We start from the raw sequence: 10,083 nt of genomic DNA on the forward strand, positions 1-10,083 counted from the left end.
TGGAAAGACTCCTTCATTACTGAGTCCCTGCACCAGAGTTCTCACTGAGCAAAATGTCAACATCACAGAGCGTGATTTAGCCCTGATTCAAGAGTAGTAATTCCGTCACTTAGCAGTACACAGGCAAAGATGGCACCTTCTGAAAGACAAGGGGGCTATGGATACAGCACTCAGGTGCCCAGAAATGCCTAAATATGGAAAATAGACTGATGTAGCTATATGAATCTATTTGTATTTTCCAGAAATGAAAATTTCCTGGAACAAAATTCTAAACCTTGAACCCTGCAGTGGCAGCAACTAGCTCATGGCACCACTCTCTATAATCTCCTGGGCCTCTCCTTCCATCTCCTGGTCACAGTCACTCTCACACAACATGTGTCGGGAACACTGAAGGACAGTTTATGAACTCAAGGGTCTTCCCATCTCAGTTAAAGGCAACCCTGTCGTCCCACTTTCGCAGGCCATAAACCTTGGAGTCACTCTTGACTCCTTTTTTTTCCTCACAGTCTGCATCTAATACAGCAGGAAATTCTATCAGCTGTACCTCCTAAATATATCCAGAAGCCAGCCACTTCCACTGCTTTTACCCTGATCCCAGCTGCCATCATCTCTCACCTGGATTAGGCAGTAGTCTCCTAACTAGTCTTCCTGCTTTTATTCTTGCCACTCGCTCTACAGATTTTTTCAACTGTGGCTGGTGTGATCCTTTTAAAACATTAATGGGATTATGCCATGTCTGTGCTTACACCCCCCAATGGCTCTCCATCTCAGTAAAAGCACAAGGTAAAGTCCTCATAGCATTGGTGGTTCAGTGGTAGAATTTTCACCTCGCACGCAAAAGACCCAGGTTCTATTCCTGGCCAATGCACCTCGTGTGTAGCCACTACCTTTCTGTCAATGAAGGCTTATTTGTTGCTATGATGCAGAACAGATTTCAGTGGAGCTTCTAGGCTGAGAGGGACTAGGAAGGACAGTCTAGAGATCAACTTTTTAAAATCAGCGAATGAAAATTCCATGGATTACAACTGTCCAAGCCACAACTAATCATGGTGCAGGACCAGGTAGCATTTCATTCCATTGTGCATGGGCTCTCCATGAGTTGGGGGCCAACTTAATAGCAGCTCACAACAACAAAGTATTTATACTGGTCCACAGTGCCCTGAGTGGTGTGCCCTTCGTTACCTTCCTTACCATGTATCTTGTCTCTTCACCCCCCTCTCTGCACCAGCCCCATTGGCTTCCTTGCTGTTCCTCAGCCAGGCCAGAAGAGTGGTATGGGCCACAGAAACAGAGCCCTGGCTAAAGAAGCCACCAGGGCCACCAGAGTCGGGGAAGGGCTGTGGAGGGGCGGTGCATCAGACCCACCTTCAAGAAGTCCAATCTAGTGTGTGGAACACAGTGCATCTGGGGTGGATGAAGAACAATGATATGGGGCACTTGGGGAGAACAGGGCAGTTGAGCACACATTGCATGTCTCAACAAGCTGCGGACAGCCTGGGTGGGCAATAGTGAAAAATGACTATGATCATGCCACTGTCTAAAATCTCCACTGGCTCTCCACCACCTACAAAATAAATGTCCCATTCCTTAGCTCAACACGCAAGCCCATCCTACTCTCATCTACCCTCCAGCTCTTGCCAGCCTGCCCTCCTACATCCCCTCCTACAATCCCTTACTCCGGCCGTGCCAGATTGCTAAGAGTTACCCACACTGATCATGCTGACCCATATTTCAGAACCTTCACATTTGCTATTTCTTCATTTCCTTCTTCCTACTCCCCCAACAGTCAAAAATCAGCTTGTGTCAAGGCAGAATTTCTGCCTACCCCCTGTACCTTCCTCACCTCCCTCGAGTAGACACACACATATACACACCCCATCTGATTTCAAATACTCCTCCTCTCTGCTCCTATAATGCCACGTGTTCACAACCATCACATTAATTAACCCACTGCACTGTAATGGCTGATTTGTTTTATCCCTACTAGACCATGAGTTGTTTGTTGGCAGGGACAGATTCTTGTGTGCCTCTGTATCCCCAGCATCTAACACAGTGCCTGGCACAGGGTAGGTGCTTTACAGCTCCATACATGTGCACTGAGCCAATGAAGGAACAGAAGCAGGTGCTCCATCAACACAGGGCAGGTTTGACAGGAGGTATAGAGAAAGTCACATTCCCAGGCCTGGGAGCCTGAGCTAGACCTCCAGCATCAAGGAGGCTGAAAATGCAAAGTAGGGCCTGGTCTTAGAGGAATGGGTCATAGACAGGTTGTCAGGGAGGATGCTTCAATACAGGGAGTCAGGTTCTGGAAGAGAAAGGGTGAGGATTAGTCTCAAGGGCAAAGCAGAGGATTCTGAGATGGGCGTAATTTCTCAATAAGTCTCACAACCAGACCGATGCAGCTACTGGGCTAGGCAGAGAAATGGTGGATAAAGAGGAGGGCAAATAGCCCCCTTTGAAGAGAACAAAGGGGCGCAAGGAGCCTGGCCACTCATGACACGTCCAGTTTCCACAGTATCTTGGTCAGTCTTCTTCCTCACTGAACTTGAAATGGACTTACTAATGGCAAGACCAACAGGGTCATCCCTTGGCAGAAACTAAAATTGGTACAATTGTATTTCCGCTGTTGTCCTTAACAGGTTTCTCCCTCCTTATATCACTTCCTTTCCAAAAAGTCTAAGGAAAGAAATTTGATAACCATATTCACTTTTTTGTTGTTGTTGTTTTTTAATTCACATTTGGCATAGAGGTTCTTGAACCAGATCGCTTGAGTTAAAATTCCAGCTGTGTCATTTCCTGCCTGTGTGACCTTATGCAAGTTATATACCCTTGCTTAGCCTCGGTTTTCTCATCTGTAAAATGGGAATAATAATAATACCTAACTCACAGGGTTATGGTGAAGATGAAACGAGATCATGGATGAAAAGCACTTTGAGCAATCCCCGATATACAATACTCAGTGAATGCTGGTTACTATTGTAATTGGTAGTGTATGATTATTATTCATGGTATAGAGGTTATGAACCCAATGAAGCCAGACCATCAGGTTCAAATTCTCTCTCCACCTCTCCCTAGCCCCCTAATCTTGGACAAGTCCTCATCTGTAAAATGGATATAATAAGAGATTTACTTCTAAGTTAGAACATGCCTGGGACATAACAAGTGCTTTATAAATTGTCTTAGTCATCTAGCACTGCTATAACAGAAATACTACAAGTGGATGGCTTTAACAAAAAGTTTATTGTCTCACAGACCAGTAGGCTACAAGTCCGAATTCAGGGTGTCAGCTCCAGAGAAAGCCTTTCTCTCTCTGTCAGCTCTGGAGGAATGTCCTTGGCATCAGTCTTCCCTTGGTCTGGGAGTTTCTCAGCACAGGAACCTCAAGTCCAAAGGATGCCTTCTGCTCCTGGTCCTGCTTTCTTGGTGGTATGAGGTCTCCATGTCCATCTGCTCAGTTCTCTCTTTTATATCTCAAAAAAGACTGCACAAAACACTATCTGATATTGTAGATCTCATCAATATAACTTCCGCTAATCCATCTCATTACATCACAATGATAGGGTTTACAACATATAGGGAAATCACATCAGATGACAAAATGGTAGACAATCATACAATACTGGAAGTCATGACCTAGCCAAGTTGACAGATATTTTGGGGGGACACAATTCAATCCATGACATAAATATTTGTGGAATAAATACATTAAATAACTTACCGTATTCACCCTTTCTGAGATACTTGCATTTTTTTAAAGGCCCAAGGGGAGAGCAATCTTAACTCCAGTGGCAAGACACTAATGGACATGGGCAAAGATGGTATTTGGAGCTTTATGGTACCTCCCACCAAACCAGTCACTGTTGAGTCAATTCTGACTCATGGCGGCCCCATGTGTATCAAAGTAGAACTACGCTCCATAGGGTTTTCAATGGCTGATTCTTCATAAGTAGATTGCCAAGCCTTTCTTCTGAGGCACCTCAGGGCAGACTTAAGCCTCCAACCTTCTGGTTAGCAGCTAAGCACGTTAACCATTTGCATCACCCAGAGACTCCTGTATGTCCCAAATACTGCTCTGTAAGCAGCTGCCTTTTCTCTGCCACGCTCCTGGCTTCACAGGACCCAAACCGGCCCCAGACTTGCTGAGAAGGTCCCAGAGTCCTGACAACATATAACAAAGGTGCAGGAGGGAGTCGGGCCCGCAATGAAAACAGCTGACCCAGTGGACTGGCTGCTGCCACAGGATCTATTTCCCAGCGTCTCAGAAGTTGCTGACTTCAGCCTTTCCAGAGTGAAACACCGTCCCTGGTCAGAGACAGCACTGAGGCGAGCTCGCAGCACAGCCATAAATCTGCAAGCTGTATTATTTAAGAGACCTGACTTTCTTGTGTTGCGATATTAAAGCAAATCTGCCTCCCGCTCATAAATCAGCATGGCCATTTCCGACCTCGGCCACTCTGCTCAGTCGTCTCGAGATGCACACAGCGTAGAGTTCCCTCACTTGGGAGGTGCAGGTTGAGAAAGTAAAGGAAGATGCATATTTACCCACTCCCAAAACTGTTCTCAGCACCTTGCCTGCACGCTCCTTCTCTGTCCTATAAGCTTAGATTCCCAGCATCTTCTGGAAAGCCACAGAAACTGCAACATGGACGCCTGATACGGGTATAAATTACTCTTGAAAGCACTCTAAATAGACAGTGTAGGTATTCTTAATCTCAGTCTACAGATCACGAAACTGAATATCAAAATGTTAAATAAATTTCCCAAAATATTCCTAGTAGTTAATAGAGGAGCCTGGACTAACCTGTGTCTTCTTACTCCTGGTCAGTGTTCTTTTTGAAGTATTAAATATCTCTTATCATGAATTTCTTCATATGCATAAAGCAAAGAAGCCCAGAAACTCTCTTGGACGGAAAAAATGATCTCAGCTCAACATTGTTAAATGAACCTTGATAATGCCAGAGGCTTTTCTGTCCATCAGCAAACTTTATCCCTCCATCAAACCTTTCAGGGGCTTCCCATCACCTAAAATGAAACTCAAGTTCTTAGCATAACACGCAAGGAGGGGGCCTCAAGAGCTGACCCGAACTGTCATTTGGCTTCATCTCCTCTCACCACAGATCACTTCATCCTTCTTTCCTCCAGGAATTCTGCTCTGATCCACCCCCTACTCCCAGGCATCCCTCCTCTGAACTCTTACAGCACCCTGTACTTCCCCTGACCCCATCACTTCCCACACTAGCTTACCAGGGTCTCTTCACTTGTCTGTCTCCTCTTTAAGACTGTGAACGTCTTGTTGTTAGTTGCAGTCAATTCACCTCTGACTCATGGCAACCTTATGTGTAAGTAGAACAAAACATTGTGTGGTCCTACGCCATCTTCACAATCTTGGGTATGCTCGAGTCCATTGTTGCAACCACTGTGTATTTTGAGTGCTTTCCAATCTCGAGGGCTCATCTTCCATCACTGTGCCAGACAGTATTGTGTTGTGATCCATAAGGTTTTCATTGGCTAATTTTCAGAAGTAGCTCACCAGGTCTTTCTTCTAGGTCTGTCTTTGTCTGGAAGCTCTGCTGAAACCTATACCATGGGTGACCCTACTGGCATTTGAAATAGCAGTGGCATAGCTTCCAGCATCACAGCAACATGCAAGCCACCACAGTAGGACAAGCTGACAGACAGATGGTGGGTGAACTCAGTAAAAGCAGGAATGTAGCCATGGTTCCTGGTACAACAGTAGGCACTCAGTAAATATACTTGGATTGAATTCTCACTACCACCCTATGCAATAAAACATTGCTATTTTCGTTTAACAGATGAGGAAATGGATGCTCAGACACATTGAATAAGCTGTTCAGCATTGAGCCTTTAGGAAGGTCCCCAGCTAGGACTGGAACTCAGGCTTCCAGCTACTGTGCTACATCCCAGACCCTCTACCCCTTCCAGCTTTATTTAGTCTCAGGTGCTTCATTTGACTTCTGCTTTTCCAACCACCTCCAACCCTTTACAGCCCCATACAATGAATTAGCTTTGCCATTCAGTGCCATTCAAGGTGGAAGGGAGCTAGAATCGGTCCTAGGCATCTCTCTCCTCTCTATTCAGCATGCCTCAACCATCTCTTGCAAAAGGATTCCCAGGTCACCCTTGAAGAAATGTCCTGCGTGCTCCTTCGGAGGGCTGACCAGGACCACTGGGAGAAAACTAGAGAGCAGAATATTTGTGTTAATTCACAAACATTGAGTGTTTGCTCTGTGCCAGACATACCCTAATGACTAGATCTATCAGAAAAGAGAACAGACTGTAGGCCATTCCTGGAGGCAGGCAGCCTGAGGCAGGGTTGCCAGGGGAGACAGTAGCATTTGATAGGGAGTGGTCTTAGATGAAGGAGCCCTGGTGGCACAGCGGTTAAGTGCTCAGCTGCTAACTGAAAGGTCAGCAGTTTGAAAGCAGGAGAAAGATGTGGCAGTCTGCTTCCATAAAGATTATAGTCTTGGAAACCCTATGGGCTAGTTCTACTCTGACCTACAGGGTCACTATGAGTCAGGACCCACTCAATGGCAATGGGTTTGGTTTGGGTTTGGGTCTCAGATGACAGCTAAAATCTCTGAATATGTAGCCCCGAACCCATAACTACAGGGTCCCTGTCTCCCTGATTCATCCTACTCCAGCCCCTTCCCAGATCTTCTAAGCACTATAGAAAAGCAAAAAGCTTTGGAACTGTGATTAATTTTATGAAAATTCCAAAATGTTCTTTAAGTATTGCTCTAAGTGATGTTGTTTCCAATACTTGCTGGCAGAAAAATATTACCCCTGCATTTCAATGCAGAGGAAATAAGCAGGCTTCAATTGGCCAGCTTCATTTATTTAGGTTATTTCCTAAAATGAGTGTAATTTGGAAATCACCAGTATTACTCTCTCCCAGTGCAGGTTAATGCCTTATACATGGCCTCTGGAAGGGATACTTCTTGCAAGGAGAGTTATTAGCTTCTATTTAGAATGTACTGTATGGATGATTTGTGGGTATAACAAACTAGAATAATTTAAAGTAGTATTTATTTGCTGAGAACTGCAGTTTAAAGGGAAAAAAAAAAGTAGATTTTAAATCTTTAAACTTTCAGAGATTAAGAGAGATTGGCCAGGGATTTATTTGTAGCAGGAATTTCTTTTTCTTATGCTTGCGTCTTTCCCAGCATCCATTCTTCTTCTATGCCTCCATCGAGAATCATGTAATGACAGCGCTCGAAGAGACTGTGGATAACCATCCTTTAGAGCAGTAGTGTGCAGACTCCTTTTATGGCCAAATCCTTTATGCAAAGAAAACCTCAGTGCCACAGCCAATAAAACAGGGAAAGACAGAGCTGCTGTGGTTGGGGCCTCTATCTCCCCTCACCTTCCTAGGCCCTTGTAAAGCTCCCCAGAGGAACGTACTTTAAAAACCAAGGACCCCTTGTTCTACAGGAAGAGGACTGTGGTCGGAGAATAAGGAATGGCTGACCCACGGTCACTCAGCAAGTATGAGGCAGTACCAGAATGAAGACTGTATGTCTTGACTCTGAACCCATGTACATCGCACTAACTCCAGCTGCTTCTTGCACTTGGCTTTGCTATTTTAACATAGATCTATTAACCATCTTTCAAATTCCCATTGATTTTGCATCTATAGTGTAAAGAGGCAGCCAAACCCAAGAGTACAGCACAGAATCACACTCATTCGTGTTAGTGGCAATAATGATGCAGGACCCAGACCACAGGTTCTGGGCAGGCACTACTCCTCTGGATGTTCCTGTCGCTCAGCAGCCATACTCAGCATCCAGCAATGCTTAGTGAGCTTGTCATTTCTAAGCAGGGCACGTTTTTCTGCAGTCCCCTTTCCAAAGAGCAAATGGTGACAGCAGCCTGGAATGCCGAGTCAGCAAAAGGAAGGCACTTTGCCTGCAGAGGCCCTGCAGAGACCTCGCCCCCCCCGTACCTCCCCCTCATGCCTGGAAGCCCAGATCTTTCCTGGGAACCGGGGCACCCCATGTCAGCCAACATCCACCCCAGGCCTTTTCTCAGGTCCCATAGCCCACACTGATTCCATATGTAACCAAGGGCAATTTCTGTTTGTTTTTGTGCTTTCTATTTCTAGGAGGGGAGGGGGAGCATCTTGTTATATCAAAGACTTGTTCTGCTGAGGACTTCGATGGCTTTAGGTCTGAATTGGGGTGGCGGTGGGGTTGGGAGATGACAGAAGAGAGAGCCGAACTGCATTGCATGAGAAAATGGGACTAATTTATTTTTGCTAGGTGAGGTAGAGGGGACAGGAGAGCGGACAAGAAAGAGATCTGGGCGGAGGTGAACTCTGCCACATGGCAGGAGGCTGGAGCCAATTTGTCAATTGGTTAAAGTGTTTTTAGAACCTGAAATTCCTAACATGAAAGGTTTAAGTTGTCTTGTGTTTCTGCAGAGAAAATCCCTTCCATTCCTCCATTTTCAGGAGAGCCTTGTATAAGCCTAAACACTATGTTATGGGTGGAAATTAGGAGAAAGGGCTGAATTCACATCTTGGTTTGGTGTTGCATAGAACCAGACAACACAAGCAGGGCAATAAGAAAATCCATAAAGTAAGATGATTAGGCTAAAACTGGAATTCAAAGTCGACCACAAGAACCAAAGATTCTGAGTAAGTCTCCTTAATCTTGGTACTTCCACACTCCATGAAGTGAAGGTTTGAGTCTGTCTTTTTTCAGTTTTAATGGGTGTATTGGTGGAGAGAGTCCATCTGATATCCAGTTTATATATCCCTTGGCAGGAACATCTAGCACTGAAGAGACACGGATTTTCCCGGCACTGTCAGGGTATCCTGTGAGTTAAGATATAGGAACAGTCATTAATCCAAGAGAATAACATTTGCTGACTCTGACTATAAACTAGACACATTGAGAACAGCTTTCTTTCTTTCTCTTTAGTGTATTTGTGCTTGCCTGGTTTTGAATACTGCCAGAAACCTTTCTTATTTAGTCCCTGAACTCCACAAGTTCTAACGGGGCCAGGTGTAATTAGTGAAGCCATGAGTTCAGGGGGAGAATGGTGTTTCACTGCAAACCAAAAGGCATAATACTCAGAGTATTAAGTCTTTTTGCTATTATTAACAATCAATTATGACAGCAAAAACAAACATTTCTATTCTTTGGAAAATAAAACCACCTGAGGTGTTGAAAAGTCGTAGAGACCAACACAGGTGACTGCTAAATGCAAGACTTAAATTAGGCCCAACCCAGAGGATAAGGCAGAATTTGAAGAATTTGCTCACCAAGTAATTTTGAAAAACAAAGAAAGGGTCCCAGGCTCCTGGCGGGCATCTCTTATTTATCCCCAGTGTTCTCAAATTTGAGATAGAGAAGGCTTCTCCAGACAGAAAATCAGGATAAAGGTGGAGAAGTGTTGGTGAGCCCCTGGGATGAGAGCAGGGGTGGTATTTTTCAGGGAGGGGCAAATGAATGAGTATGTCCAACCAACCGAGACAAGTAGGGCCTCAAAGGGGGCTAGTTTGGAGTGCCCAAACTTTGATCCCTCCATTTTTTTACCAGGTCTCTTCCTATACACAACCCAGTTTCACTCCCCATTACACCAGCTCCAATCTGCCACATGTCTAGAGAGATGGCTTAGGGCTGAGGCCAGAGCGCTGGCCTTGAATGCAAAGACATGGTTTCAAGCCTCAGCTCTGCCCTTCTGTTTGTGTGACCATGAATAGGTCTTTGAGCTCCCCAGTCCTTAGCTGTACATTACTAAAACAATTACATTCCAAAAGAAATTTTTTTTTGTTTTAGTAGCAGAACACTTCTTCAAGGAAAATCTTATTCAAAATTTCAATATATGGAAAAGAGAAAAGCAGAGCTGGTTGGCAATCATTTTGTCAAAGAGTCTGTAGAAAAATCCTGATCAAAAGTGGGATGGATGTGAGACAGAATTTCAAATTCTCAGTGGAAGTTAAACTTTCTGCAGCCATTGAGGCTGGTTGAGCCCCTGAAACTATCACCCTGAGATAAACTTTAAACCTTAAACCAAAACTACCCTCTGAAGTCTTCTTTGGACCAACAAAATAGT

At 44.8% G+C, this 10,083-nt stretch overlaps 1 non-coding gene across 1 annotated transcript; it reads left to right on the forward strand.

Annotated features, from left to right (window-relative positions):
• Positions 1–797: 797 nt before the first annotated feature.
• TRNAA-CGC (transfer RNA alanine (anticodon CGC)) lies at positions 798–868 on the forward strand. The gene has a single exon. It is a non-coding gene; the product is annotated as a tRNA-Ala (tRNA).
• The last annotated feature ends 9,215 nt before the right edge of the window (positions 869–10,083 follow it).

This window comes from Elephas maximus, chromosome 3 (genome assembly GCF_024166365.1).
Source record: "Elephas maximus indicus isolate mEleMax1 chromosome 3, mEleMax1 primary haplotype, whole genome shotgun sequence".
In the NCBI taxonomy this organism is placed as follows: Eukaryota; Metazoa; Chordata; class Mammalia; order Proboscidea; family Elephantidae; genus Elephas; species Elephas maximus.